The sequence below is a fragment of the Capsicum annuum genome, chromosome 4, assembly GCF_002878395.1.
Source record: "Capsicum annuum cultivar UCD-10X-F1 chromosome 4, UCD10Xv1.1, whole genome shotgun sequence".
NCBI classification, from domain to species: Eukaryota; Viridiplantae; Streptophyta; class Magnoliopsida; order Solanales; family Solanaceae; genus Capsicum; species Capsicum annuum.
This window is the reverse complement of record NC_061114.1, coordinates 142,128,927-142,144,481: the sequence shown is the minus strand read 5'-3', so window position 1 is coordinate 142,144,481 and position 15,555 is coordinate 142,128,927.

The window sequence follows — 15,555 nt, the reverse complement described above, 5'->3', positions numbered from 1 at the left end:
ACCACCATTACTGGATAAAACGCCCTGAGAAGGGGCTGGATGGGCTGAAGAAGATGGTGCACAGTTAACTTGAGTCTGGGGATAACTATCTCTATTTCCTTGCCTAGCATGAGGGCACTTTTTGATTCCGTGGCCCAGTTGGCCACACCAATAGAAACCCCTTTGACCAACTAAACACTCGCAAGGATGATTCTTACCACACTTAGTACACTAAGGATGACTGGGCCTACCACTCATACTGTTCTAAGATCTGGACACAGAAGACTTACCCCACTGCTCTTGCTTGTTTCTAGGTGAGAGAGCACTAGCTAATGAAGGCACTGTCATAGATGAAGGGCCCTAAAACTATGGGTGGTTCCCTCCATGAGATCTAGTTAGACCATACTTATGCTGGTCTAATCCAACACTCTTGTTTCCTCTTAATCTATCCCTTTTCTTAATCTTTTCTACCTCAATCTGCTGAGTATGCATCATGAGCCTAAAAAGATCCATATCCCTGTTGAGCATAGCATTCCTACACTCTTTCACCACAAATCTAGACACACCTAATATTAACTTACTCATACTAGATTTGGAATCAGCTATACTTAGCTAGCTCGTTGAACTTGATGTATTACTCATTCACTGTCATGGATCCTTGCCTCAGGCTTATGAACTCCTCTATCTTCTCTTTTCTAATCTCCAATAGGAAGAACTTATCAAAGAATGCATCCTGGAATACCTGCCATATCATGGGAGCAACATCCTTCCTCTATTCTTTCTCCACATCACCACCCAGTCATAAGAAATATCTTTCAAATGATAAGAGGCTAGTTCTACACTCTACTCTTTAGATACATACATGACCTGGGTGATCTTCTTTACCTCCTCAAGATACAACTGCTGGTCCATACCTATCTTCAACCCATAGAACTCTGGAGGATTCATACTCATAAAATCACAAAGTCTGACTACAGCTGCATCACTTCCTTGGTGTCGTGGAGCAGCAGCTAGATTATTGGCTTGCACAGTAAAAGTCATGGCTTGGGCTAATGTTTGAAAAGTAGCATGAAATTCAGCATGAGACACATTCACATTTAGGGGATTAATATTTAGGTGGCTCATTATTCATATGGGTATTGGCTCTTTGGAGAGGTATTTTCTATAATAAGAGAGCACAAATTAATAGCAGAAAGACAAAACTGTAAGCACGATGGATTTTGAAAGAAAGATCTAACTTTTTTCCTCAAATGCTTCATAGCCTTTTTCTCATAGATGTGGTATGCTACACACCAATGATGAAAAATCTATGTAACATGGCTTGTAACACTCCCTAGAACTCCTTAAAACTTTGTCTCTTATACCAAGTTTTTAACATCGCAAAATCTTATCCCGAAAAGTCACACGGTGCTTAAGGCTACAAGTAGCCCCAAGCTAACACTTTGAGCCTGCTACTACTTCTAAAACTTACCTTAGGATAAATAAGTCAAGCAACAAAACTATATCATTTTAAATCTAAATTGAAATAATCATCTCAATGTCAAGTACTGAAAATACTCTGGAAGACTTTGACAGCTAGTCTAGTCCGATAAGCCTCTACTTATTAATAAACTAGAGAGTCATTGGGAAAAAACCCCAAACAGACTCGACTGATCTAAAACCAATAACAACTAGTAAAAAGATAAAAATTTTAGAAATAGGTCCTCGAACCATGAGGACTCACCAACTGAGAAAATGTAGACAAGGCACTCAGAGATCACTGATGCTCCTGAGACTGGGCACCTGAACCTACATTATGAGTCAACGTAGCACACAGATGTATATGTGAATCAATACTTTGAGGATGTACTGAGCATGTGGGGATGCATGCAATATGTAAAACAACATCACCATAGTTTATAAAATCATACATGCAAATGTAAATGGCTCATATAGCTTGAATAACACGAAATCTGAAGATATAAAATAATGAATAGTAAAATATACAATATGAATCTCATGATCCATTACAATTAGTTCTAAAGTCTGTATTCTTTTGTTGTTCTCAAATCATGTAATCTAGGTAAAATCTGAAACTCATTCTGCATAGAAAATATTTTATCTCAGTAGACCATTTTTAGAGAGGGGAACTTCTATTTGGGAGGTTCTTCTAAACGACATATACCATGTGAGCACCCATGGAGTCCCACTTCTATCCCCTGTTAGGTAGCGAGGTTCTAACCTTTTCATCAAAATAGAACAATCCAATCTGTATGATCACAATCTGAGTAATCCATGTAGAAGTGGGAATAAAAATTTATACCTATAGTGGCACCTAGTTCAATGGAAGATAGGGCACACTAATCCCACAGTTTTCACTCAATTCTAAATACTACTCCCAATCATCCGCTCAAAATCTTTTAGAAAGTCCACTTTAAAAGTAATATAATGGTTTATAATGGAAACCAACCATAAATCTGAAATCTGAATCTGTAAAGTGGATTTCAATTCCATAGTGACCAAAAGGTCAAATTTTTTCTCAATAATCTTTCTAAAAAAAATCGTAGGGTGCTTATAGGACAACAATACTCAAAATAACAATATCAAATAGGGCTTAATGACCCATATATTGATATCGTGATAAAACATCTAAGAATACGTGCTTGATAACATGATTATTCATAAATCATATTAAAATCTGGAAATTTCAGCAACGCTCACAAAAATATACTCATACTCATAAAATTTCAACTTCTAAAACATTGAAAATATCATAATCTTATGAACAACAACATAGGATATAAATTCATACTTAAATTTTATAGGAAAACATGTAAAGTCATATATTTTCATAAATAACCATAAATTTTAGGCACAACAACGAAAGGATTGTTCTTGTTCAAACCCCACATACCTTGAATGATAGAATTTGAATGAGCTCTTGGTTTTGGGATGCTATTCATAAAATTGATGGATTCTTCTTGTAGCTCTCACAATGGGGATACTGAATCTAGAAGAATTATTGAAAATTGACGGTTGAGTTCTTTTTAACTTTGGGTAGAAACCCTAAGGTGTTGTTGAGTAAAATTGAAGAAATTGAATATAATTTAGAGTTATGGGGATTTAATCCCATGTAAAGGATGAAAAGAGAATGGAAAATACAATTCATGATCCTAATGAGTCAGAGAAGGATGCTGAAATTTGCTCGGGGGGGTTCCCAGGGCGGCGCCCTGCCTAGACCGGGGGAGTATCCTGGGCAGCGCCCCGCCTAGACTGAGGAACTACCCTAGGCGGTGTGGGACTAGCGCCTTTAGCTACTGTTTTTACATACCAAACATTCCTTTAAGCTCATCTAGAAGTTCCGAAACTCACTCGAGATGTACTCTTGACTTGCCCCATCGCGTATCAACAAAAAATCAAGAAACGTAGGTCGGGAAGGTCATAAAATAATTCATCCAAGTTCAAAGGCTAAAATATAAACTAAGTGTTGAAAATTTAGCTAAAATTATAATTATAAGTCTTTACTTGACCTGCTCTAAAGGCTTAGATGACGACGAAAAACTTGTGGGGTCTTACAGTTAAAACAGTCTTTTTTCATAATTTTATTCCGCTAAGATGTGGGATTTAAGCACTAAAAATGTGTAAAACCCTTCATTATTCACTTTTCCTCAAAATCAAAAGGTATTTCTCTCTCAAGAAAATAACCCTAGCTCTCAAATATCAAGGTCTGTCCTAATAATTTCTCCAAGAACTTGAAGAATCCCACGAATTAAGGTACTTTATATATTCATCCATGGATCCTTACCTTCCATGGAGCCCAAGAATTATTTTTCAAAATAAAAGATTTATTATTTATGTTTTCCATGTTAGAATTAGATTGAATTCATTGTCTTGGTGTTGTTTGAGTTTTAATCCATGATTTAGATTACAAGTTCTAAGAATTAATTCTAGAATGTGCTGAATTACATGATATTCATGATAAACCCATCAATTTGTAAGTTAATTGTTGTAACCATGTTTACTCTAAGTGTTTATGATTTAATAAACCAAGTATGCTTCTTATGTATTTGATAAATTATCTAAGAGAATGAAATAATGCCATTATAGCTTGCTTACATATATTCCCCATCCATATACAAGTTAATGCATTGCAAGAGTTTGATGAAATGTCTCATTGAATGAAATATACCCAAGTAAACATTCTTATGTTATTCAAGATTATGCTTTGCTTTACTTTTCATGCTATCGAGTCTGGGGTTATTTAATACCCGACAATTTAGGTGTTTAACTAGAGACAGTGTTAATGATATAATAGTATTAGTCATATCATATTTAGTAATATTCTGTGTCAGTTACAGAACTCAGTAAAATTCAGCCAGTAACAAAACTTAGGAAAACTCAGTAATCTCAGTATCAGTACAGTCCAATTCAGTATACTCAGTTCTATTTCTTTCAGTTGGGAGTAGGAATTATCACTGAGCGAGTGTGGAGATGATGACTTCTCCCTTATTGCATGAAAATTCATTAGTAGCAGTCTTACATGATAGAAATATGTAGCTAGTGTAGGATATTATGAGTCACCAGTCAGATTAAGGCTTGGCTACCTCTCAAGGGTCACCCATCAGATTAGGCTTGACTTCCTGTTTAGGGTTACCCATCAGATAGGCTTGAACACAGAAGTGTCTTTACCCATAGCAATGTACTAGAACCTTTTTAACTGGGGTTACAAGTTTGACACCACTCAGCTTACTAAGGGGCATGTCGGTTAAGTAAGAACTCCTACAGTTTTATTTTCAGTCGTAGTCTTCAGAATAGAACTTAGTTTAGTTCTGTAGAATTAGGACAGTCAGATATTGTCACTCAGTTATCAGTAATTTAGATTATCAGTGATCTTAGATTATTAGTAAATTCAGTTATCAGTTATCAGATTCAAATCTAGTATACTTAGTCACTGTATGCACAGTATGTTCAGTAGTTATTGGTCCTTTATATATACTAATCCAGCTCTTGCATATCATTCAGTTAGTTATTGTTCATGTATTTGAACCCATGTATTTAGCCTTACCTCATTTAGTATACCAGTACAAGCCCATGTACAGATTGCATACCTATTTCTAGCGTTATGATATTTCATATCATAGGTTCGGATGCTCAAGTTCCTTACCGCGATTAGGCCGATTTAGAGAGCAATATTAGATTTAGCAGTGAGTCCTCATCTATCAAGGATATGCTTTTATTTTAGTACTTCAGCTTAGCAAAATTTTAGTAGATGTAGTTAGTTGTGGGATTTTCCCATCAACTCTACTTTCAGATAGTTTTAGTTAGAGGTTTTTTAGACTAGATTGTTATACAGTATTTTAGATTCAAATGTTGTTATTCATTATCAGTATTTTAGATGTTTTGAACCTTATAGAATTTTATCTTATTATTTTTTAATTATTTTATTATTATTGTTCAATGCTCAAATAGATATCATTCATGGGGGTCGGAAGCACCATGTGATATCTAGGGGGCAGTCTCGGGTCATTACACTACATGGTTTGCTCGTACAAAAGGCAAAATATGAGACAAAGTCTTAGGTTGGTGAAATATTTAGAAAATTATGCGTGGTACAAATGAAAATAAAACACCCCCTCCTTTATTAATTTTTTTCTAAAATCAAGGGCATGTACGTGAGCTACATTGTTGCAATTCTTTTTCTCCTTTTCCGACTCCAAAAATTATGGCTTGTGAAAATTGGTAGATACTCCTTTTTTGTCTTTACCAGGAGGGGCAATTGAGCCCTTTTAGTGAATTTGAATTCCATGTGTGGTGAGCTCATTTTTTGAATTTCATATGTACTTATATCATCTAGAAATTGCCTTATTAGTTGCTCAAGGATAATTTTTGTTGTACTTGTTTGGTGAGGTGATCTTAGGTTATCTTGGTGATATTGTATTCCAATTTAGCATAAAAAAACTACCTTTGCATAGATATTATCCGTAGTCACCTACTTGGAGCCTTTGGATTTTTCTTTGGCAAACTAATTCCAAGCCACGAGCCATTCAATCTTCATCCCTCTTTTGAACCCTACCCTCCTTGAGTTTAATCTTATAGCTTGAGTCTAAAAGCCTAAGTTGGGGGTGGTGATGATCGAAAGAGGTAACTTTGGGCCCTAAAGTTATAAGTGATTGTCTGTGTACTTAAGCATTGATAATAAGTGAATAAGAAAAAGAAAGGATCCACCAAAGGAAAAAGAGTCACAAAAGGTTCAAGAAAAAAGAAATGAAAAGAAAATAGGTAAACAAAAGAAATAGAAAGTAGGTACATATGTACAGAAGTAAAAACAAAAGAAGTGGCTCATGATAAAAAATTTTATGGAATAGTGTGATGTAAATGTTCAAGGAGGGTATAGCTATATTAATCTTAAAAGATATCCTACCGTACCTCAAACCTACATTACAAGCTCAAAAAGCCCTTCGGGATTTCCAACCAAGTATTTTCATTGTAGTGGAGATTGAAACTGAGGGAAAACCTATGGAATTATAGTTGTTAGTATCAAGAGTTCTAGAGAGAGAGAATGTTTTGTATTTAAATTCCTTGTTTCATTATTGGTCACTTCGTGTGTGGAATTTTCTTTCTTGTGAGGAGGCATGTAAACAAGTCGAGGTAGGTGATTTTGTCATCTCTTAAAAAATAAGGCAAAGGGACTGTAATGTAGTTAGGGTCAATGATGTTCCATTACTAAGAATTAATGATTGTTGCATTGTCTCTCTTTAAAGTCTTTAGCATCATTAAAAATCGCATTTTATATTGAGCGGTGTCGTGAAAATAGTTTTTCCATGTTTGAAGAGCTTATTATGGTATTAACTAATCTTGAAGTCATTATGATCATTGGTTCATTTAATATGGGCATAAATATGCATAGTCTCATGGTAAAAAGTAGTGTTGCTTGAGGACAAGAAAACCTTTAAAATAGGGGTGTTGATGAGTGGTGAATTTAACGCTCATATGCACTTAATATTCATGCACAATACTGTGATTTAAAGGCATAAATGAGAAAATTTTGATAAAATATGCTTATTTCAATATTTTATAGGTATACAGGTGATGAGATAGAAGGATATGGAATTGAACTGAAAAGGAACAAAGAGGAGAAGAAAAGTGCAAAACTGAAGGGCCATATGTAGAAAAGGCTTGATAACTGCAATCGCGGTCTTAGGGGAGCGAACGTGGGTAGTCAGGACGGTCAGCAACCATGATTACATATAGATAGTTGTGGTCGTGGTAGCCATAGTCGCAACCAATCTAGTGCGATAGCGGCCACACGGGATAGGCCTAGGTTCAATTTCAAAATTTTCAGCAACCGACCCCTTAATTGCTTAAAAGCCTAAAATCCTTTCCTATTTTAGGAATTCTTTATTTTAGCAATATTTTGAATTAGTAATTGAAACACTAAATTGGGCAAGAGTTGTAATTTTATTTGGAGACTTTTAATTTAGTAATTTCTCAAAGAATTGATGCTTTGCACAACCATAATGGTATATTTTTCTCTCCTTTCATAATGATTAGCTAAATTTCATTATCTTGGGATTATTTTAATGAAAGGTGAAATTAGCTGTGGGTTGTGATATATTAGTGTACATTCTAGTTTTGCTGATGATGGGTTCTATTTTTGCTTGAGTAAATTTGTTGGGATTTATGGGTGAAAGCCCCAAATACTAAAATGGGTTTCTGGGTAAAAATACCAACTTCTTGAAAGCTTAAGCCATCCTTGAAAGAGTGGTTTAGGTGAACTTTTGGAACCCATATCATCCTTGTAAGAGAGATGTGGCAAACAAAGCAATAGTAGATAATTAATGGGTATAGTTCGCTAATTTTCACTAGCTTAGACATAAGGGTGATTACAAGATTGACTATACCTTAGGTATTTTTTCTAGAAATAGGGATACCTAATTAAGGTAATAAGTGAATATAATTATCACACTTGTTTGGTATTTAAAAGGTTCAATAAATGAAATTATTGAGGTTGTGTTGACAAACAAGTCTCAAGAGTCTTAGACCTAGCCTACCATGTTGTTAATCTATTGTCATGTGCATCAAATATTCACATACCCATACATTATTTTCCTTGATGTAGACATAATATCAAGATTCTCTCCATATCAAAGTTAATTTAAATTGTTGCATAGCTTGTGGAATTAAATCACTAGTGAAAAATATTCTCCCAAGGCCAACCCCCCTTTATTTTAATCATTTTTTTTACTTTATTTGCACTTTGAGTGTTTTCTTAGTAAGAGTTAAGACCCATAAGACTAGAACTCTAATTTTCACTCCTTGTGGTTTTGACCTCAACAAAAGTTAGGATATTGACAACGACCATCCTCTACCACTTTACATGGTATATGTTAGTGTTGTTAGTTAACTTTGTTGTCAAATTTAGGCTAGACATTCAATACTAGGTTGAGGCCATGCTAGAGAGCCTTCACCATAATCAATTATTGATTTGAAGCAAAAAATAGCACAAGAGGACCTTCTATAATATCAAGTAGTCGGCTAGGGAGCAACCCAAGCTAAACCTGAATTCATATATTTATGTATCCTCTATAATAAGCTAGTTATTATTTATGTTATGGTTGGTTATTAGCTTATAAATAAGACCAAAACATCTACATTAGGGGTAACTTAGGGTGGACTTGGTATAGGAGCAGAACCTATAGTTGCGGCTCCTAGAGTAGACATTTCACTAGCACTAATAGTTTTACAACTAGTATTAGCACAATAATCACTAATATATAAGTAGCAAAAGATGTTTGGTAAGTTTTTTAAATTAGCTCTATCAAGTTTGAAGGAGCCATAGAGAGGATGCATTTGAATCCCTTACTATATGTGAAGAGAGATAGTGAAATTTAGATTTTACTGAGCAATATAATTTGTATTACACCATATTTTAATTTGATAAATCACTAAGGTTGTGGTGGATGGGATACCTTGTTTGTAGACTAGTTTGATCTTTTCCTATACTATGGGTTCAGTTCTTTGCGGCTCTCTTAGAGTGGTATATGCCTCATAGAATGTACAAATATCTAAAAGATAAGTTTATGGTGTTACAATAGGGCTATATGATTATGGTAGAGTATGAGGTTAGATTTCACAAGTTATCTAAAAATGCAACCATAATCTTACCTATTAAGAATTAGAGAGTACCGGTCCATTCTCATAAGGATTTAGATGTCCACTCTATATGGATACTCTATGTTTTGTATCTATGAGTAAGTCATTTGTTGATATTGGTAATTATGCTCACATTATTGAGATTATGCAATGTGAGCCTTGTGGGGGTAGTGATAATGGAACCTTCTTCTGGTCAATTATAGTGGGACATAAAGTGTTCTACAACTTAGAGCAACGGGTTTCAAGAATAGGTATCTGCAGTAGCAGTAGGGTTAGTCTATTATGCTTAATCATATATATCTATAGATTTTAGATGAGGTTCAATCTAGGAGTATTTATTTTAAAGTTTAGGGCAAAGGTCAACAATTAAAGGGTGTTTAGTTAGGGTTTTAAGGTTTTGGTGACCCTTTTGTGTTAGTTAGACCTTCTTATTAAGTCAGAGTACCTGAGGAATGCTTTGAATATTGTGATGTTGTAATTTTGCTAGAGAATTTACTCAATGTGTGTTGATTTATCCCTTTACATAGGGTGTTCAACCTATTAGGTGAATGGCACCCTTAGTTAGGGGTGATAGAAGGTCATTGAGGTGGTTCCTAGGGTCTTTGGTGAGGTTCTTAAGCAAGAAAAGTATGAGGTTAGGTAGATACCCAATCTAGAGATGGGATGGGTCACTTATCTGCTTTTCTATGTAGGTCAAATGGTAAGGCTTCAGATATTGTTATCATTGGTACGATTTTGGTGTGACATAAATTAGATACTACATCATCTTATCAGCCAATATTCATGTCTATGTACATAGCTACACCCCTGGGTGGTTCTTTAGTAGTGGATCATATACATATCTCTTGTATTTTAACTATTTGGCAGTATGACACTTGAGATGATCTTATTTTACTTACTATGGTTTATTTTGACATGATTTTATGCATCAATAGGATATAACACTATCATACAATTTTGATTGCTTGGTAAAGAATGTTATGTTAACATTGTTAGTATACCTCAATTGTCTGGTAAGTTTTCATAGAGCATATCAATGAGGAATATCTCATATTTGCGGTAGTAGACTGGTATCAAGATGGTTTAGGGCCTATTTTATATTTGTTCTTCATGTTAATATTAAGAGTCCTTTATTTAACTTTGTTCTTGCAATCGTGAGTTTACTGACATTTTTACTATTGACCTATCCAACCTTCTTACTAAGTGAGATATATACATTGCTAGTTATCTTTAATTTCTTATTTGGCCCTTTTCAATTATACCTTTTATATATCTCTTGTTGACCTTAAAAATCTATTTTTTTTATTTTTTGATCATTTAGGTATTGGATTAATTAGTCTGAATGTCTCTCCTTTGGGTGCTCCAATTTTGTTACACCAATATGATATGTGTATACATTGTATCTAGTTAAATAAGTAGATAATGAATAATAACTATCATATGCCTCATGTCAATAATATAATTAATGTATTCTAGGGTTCAACCAGATTTTCTATGATTGACTTGAGATCTAGCAACCATTAGTATAAGATAGGGTGGTTAGACAACCGATAATATCCCCATGACAGCCATTAGGACTTTCTATGACTATTACAAGTTCTTGTGATATCTTTAGGGTTGGCCGATATCCCAACATCATTCATAGACTTTATGAATCATATATCCATTCTCTATTTAAACTCACTCATGATTGTGTTTATTTATCACATCAATATATGCTAGAGAAATATGGAGGAACATAAGCATATTTTAGTCTTATGGTCTACACTATGAGAGATCAGTGGCTTTGTGCCAGATTCTAAAAGTGTGAGTTGTAGCTTCACTCTATAGCAGTCTTGGGGTACGTATTGTCCTAGGAGGGGATTATGGTAGACCTGACTAAGATAGAGGTAGTTCTTTTATAAGGATAGGCCACAACCCTTATAGAAGTTTACATCTTTATTAGGTTAACAGGCTATTGCAGATGGTTCATCGAGGTATTTGACTTTACTACAACACCGATCACTAAAATGACTAGGCAAAAGGTCCCATTTAAGTGGTCCAATGAGTTCTAGGTAAGCTTTTGAAGCTCAAGCCTTTTACTCATTTCAACTCCTATTTTGACTCATTTAATTGAGGAAAGGGGTTACAGTTAATTTTGATATTTTAATTCTTTTTGGGTTAATGTTCTGAAACAACTGGCTGAGTTATAACATATGATTCAAGACAACTAAAAGAGAAAGAGTACAACTAACCTACTTATTTCTTGGAATAGAGTACAACTAACCTACTTATTTCTTGGAATTAACATTGGTATTTTTTCACTTAAGATTTAGAGGCATTATCTTTAAGGTGTTGACTGTGAGGTATTTACTAAAAAGAATAGAATTCGTTAGAATATTACTCAATAGGGACTTAATTTGAGATATTAAATGTTGATTAAATTGCCGAAGGAGTATGGTCTCTCTATTTGATCAATCAGAGTATCCTAAATAAGGTAGAAAATTCCTTGAGTTGGAATGCAGCAAGTATGAGGGATTAGATTTTCATTCAATTATAGAGAAACCATTATCCTCGAACAACCAATCCTTATCTAATAGTTTTATTTTCCTTTATATTTCAAACCTTATAAGGATTTTTACTATTGTTGAGGCCAACTCTAACTTGTTAGGGTAGATCTTAGGTTGATAGCTTGTGAAGAGTCTATTATGTGGTATTTGAGATCAGGTAAAATGGTATAATCCATGATGGCTAGCATAGAATTTTAGGGTGTATTGAGGCTTGATGGTTGTGTTATTGTTTTTAGGGTGGGAGGTTTTATTCAATTTATACTTTAGGAGGCCCATAGCTCCAGATACTTTATTCACCCATGACAACTAAAATATATAGAGACATTTGATAGATTTACTGGATGAGTTGTATGACGAGAGATATATTGGATTTTGTCGCTCAATGTCTTCTTTATCAGCTGGTGAAGTTTGAGCATTTAAGACATGGCGGTTTTCTTTAGATACTTATTATTCCTGAGTAGAATTAGGAGTGGATTACTATCAATATGGTGGTTTGCCTCGTACGCCTTATCATCTATATATTATTTAGGACATTATAGATCAATTGAATACATCTTCTCTTTTTGTACTTGTTCAGAAATCCTACTATTCCTAGAGGTACCTCTATCTTTGAGGAGGTGGTTCATGGTACTAATGTCTATTATCTCTTATAGAGGATCCTAGTTCTTCTTTATCTTTTGGTGTTCTTTTTGGTGGAGTTAGTTACCCAAGTCGACCTTAGCATAACTTTTCATTCCTGGGTCGCCCTAACGGTCTTAAGGAGGTTTGAGAAGAGGGATTAGGTAAACCCAATAAATATTAGTCCATTTGAGATACTTTGGAGAGTTGGTATATAACTTACAAGTTAGCCTTTCCTCTATCCTTGTCAGCTATTCACCCATTATTTAATATGTCAATCATTTTGTGCAACACTTAAGATTTGTCTTACATTCTCCAATGGGACTCTATTCAATTGGTTGATAGGTTTAATTTCATTGAGAAACTAGTCTCTATTCTGTTGACACACGTCAGATGATTGCATTCCAAAGAGATTCGTGTTGGTAAGGTTCGATAGAGACACTCTCAAATCGTGAAGGCTATTTGGGAGACTGAGAAATATATTGACACAATATCCCTACCTATTTGATCCTTTAGGTACTTTATAACACTGCACTTCTATGGATGAAAGTAGTTTAATAGTGGATATTGTAATGACCCTCTCGGTCATTTTCTACTCTTTCATGCATTTTTCATATTAAGACCTTTTCTTTAGCTTCCCCAAGTAATTTATGACCTTTTGGAATTAATAATTTGGTTCCATGGTAGTTTTTCATAAAAATTTTCTTAATTTGGAGCTTTTGAAGTTGAGTAAATAGTCTTTAGCCAAAATATTAGGCAAATGGTCTAGGATGGCAATCTTGATGATTTTATCTCTCTAGATAATCAATTTTAGGCTAAGGGTCCTCTGATCTGAGTTTTAATGTTTTGGGGCTATGTGTTCCATTTTTTGTAGAAACAAACTTTGGTATGAGGCCGACTTGTTATGGAAATAACCTTTTGTAAATGTCAATTAGCATGTTGAGTTCTGAATTTTAAATTAGGTAGGGTAGAATAGTTTTATTGTGTGCATGGGGTTTTTAATGAATCCTAGTGTTTTAAATAAATATCAACACCTGATCAGACTCTTTTTTGACATAGCATGCAATATATGGTGCATCAACTGGTGCAACAATGTAAATAACAAATTGGTTGCATAAGTAAAGTTGTTTCAGTTGCAATGAGGTTGTTTTGGAGACTAGCATTGTTGTCACCCATTATTGCTTAGGCAAGCACTTTAGCTCTTAAGCGGGAGCCACTTAGGCTATGATTAAGCCGCTTAATTAACAACAGAGCCTCTTAGGTAATTTTATGGTAAAGTAATGACCCTTTCTTAAGAGATGGGGTAGCTGTTTGAGCATAAAAATCTCTGCTTAAGTAGTGGTCTCTATATGTAAATCACACTTTAACTTTTTTTGATATTTTCTTAAAATTTCCTTCGGTCTTGAGCATTAGAATTTTTCAAATATGTTTGTGGTCATGTTTATATGCTTATAAGTAGATGGACTAGTGATAATCTCCTTAACTATAATATGTAAGTTCAGTATATAATTTGACATAAATTCTAATTTTAGTCATTGATTCTTCTTTATACTTTTGGGATTTTTTTGTGGTTGTATGCTTGAATTAGGATCAATAATCAGAGCAACTGATCCTTGAGGTAAAAGGACCTAGTGATGGACTTAATAGTCAATTTCATTTATAGGCACCACTATTTGATTTTCAACATAATTTTTAACCTGGGCATAAATTTGCAATATACAACTTGATGCCTATTAATTTTCTAGAGAAGAATTTGACATAGGCTTCTTTGAAGGAAACAACTTTGATATTTAGGATTTTTAAATGCATACATCAGCGTCTAGGTGAGATAGGCTTACCTCAATTTAGACTTTGATCTTGTAATGTGTTAGTGTTGTATTATGCAAATTTTTAGTGGGGTTTTATTCCTCAGATGGATATTAAGATAATTCTTTATTATTTTAGCTCAATAGAGGGCCTTAGGTTAGAAATTAGCCTTAAATTAGTTAGGTGGTAGGTGCTTCTACACTAGTAAATGACTTAGTTTACTCGGTGCCCTTAAGATTGTATTTAGATGCCTTACCCTTAGTTTGGGTAGATACTTGCCTTAGCTTGGGTTTTTGGGACTTATAGTTGGGCTTAATTTCTATATAAGGATTTTTAACTTTGATATCAAGGAATGCTAGCATTTTGTCCATTGATCATGGTTCTCAACTTAATAACTGGTACTTTGCACCTTTTTAATTAATTAAATGGTAAAAGGGACTAAATAGGTTATATCAGGACTTTGGATTATTGCTAATTATAACTTTTTTAGTTTGGGTTGAAATCTATCATATAATTGTATCTTAGTTTTAATTTGAGTTTGGCATCAGGTTTTAGTAGTTGTTAGTTATTTTTGAGTCTTGTATCAGGTTTTATTATTTATTGTCTAATAGTTTTGTTTCAAATTAGGTAATAACTATTATTTATTTAAAAGATCGAAAATCTAGTTTAGGACTATATATTTTATGGTTATGTCTAGGGAAAATATATGGAATTCCTATCACACATTTTTTCTTGTTTTCACTTTTATTGTTGTGTACTTAATGAGTGTTGAATTTACCACTCATTTATATCTTAAATCATTCACACTACAATAATTTGAAGATATGAATGAGACAAATTTGTTAGTTGAATGCACAAATTTCAACATTTTACAGGCATACAAGTGTTGAGATAGAAAGATGTGGATTTGATCTAAAAAAATCAAATGGAGGATAAAATTGCACATCTGAAGACTCGACACAAAACAAAGTTCAGTGGGTCAGCCTCTGCGATCGCATGAATCTAACTAAGGTTGTGGTAGTCACATAGTGCTAAAGTTGGTGGGATTGTGGCAACGCGGGAATAGGCCCATAGGTGATTTTATAACTTTTAATAGCCAACCCCAAGTCCCTTAAAAGTATCAAACCCTTTCCCATTTTGGATTTCTAGACATTTGGAGAGAAATTGAATTCGAAGTTACAAATCCTAATTTGGACAACAATTGTATCTGAATTTAATACTTTGAATTTTGTGAAATTGAAGGATGGATGATTTGAATGAACCTTATGGTATATTTCATTCTCTTTACTTGATGAGTAGCTAAATCTCTTTGTTGTGGGATGATGTTGCACCAAGGTTAAATAATATGTTGGTTGTGATGTATTTATGTAGATTCTAGTTTGTTGGTGATGGGTTCCACTATGGCTTTGATTAATCAGTTGTGATTTGTTGGTGAAAACTCCAAATGACCAAAATATGTTTGTGGGTGAAA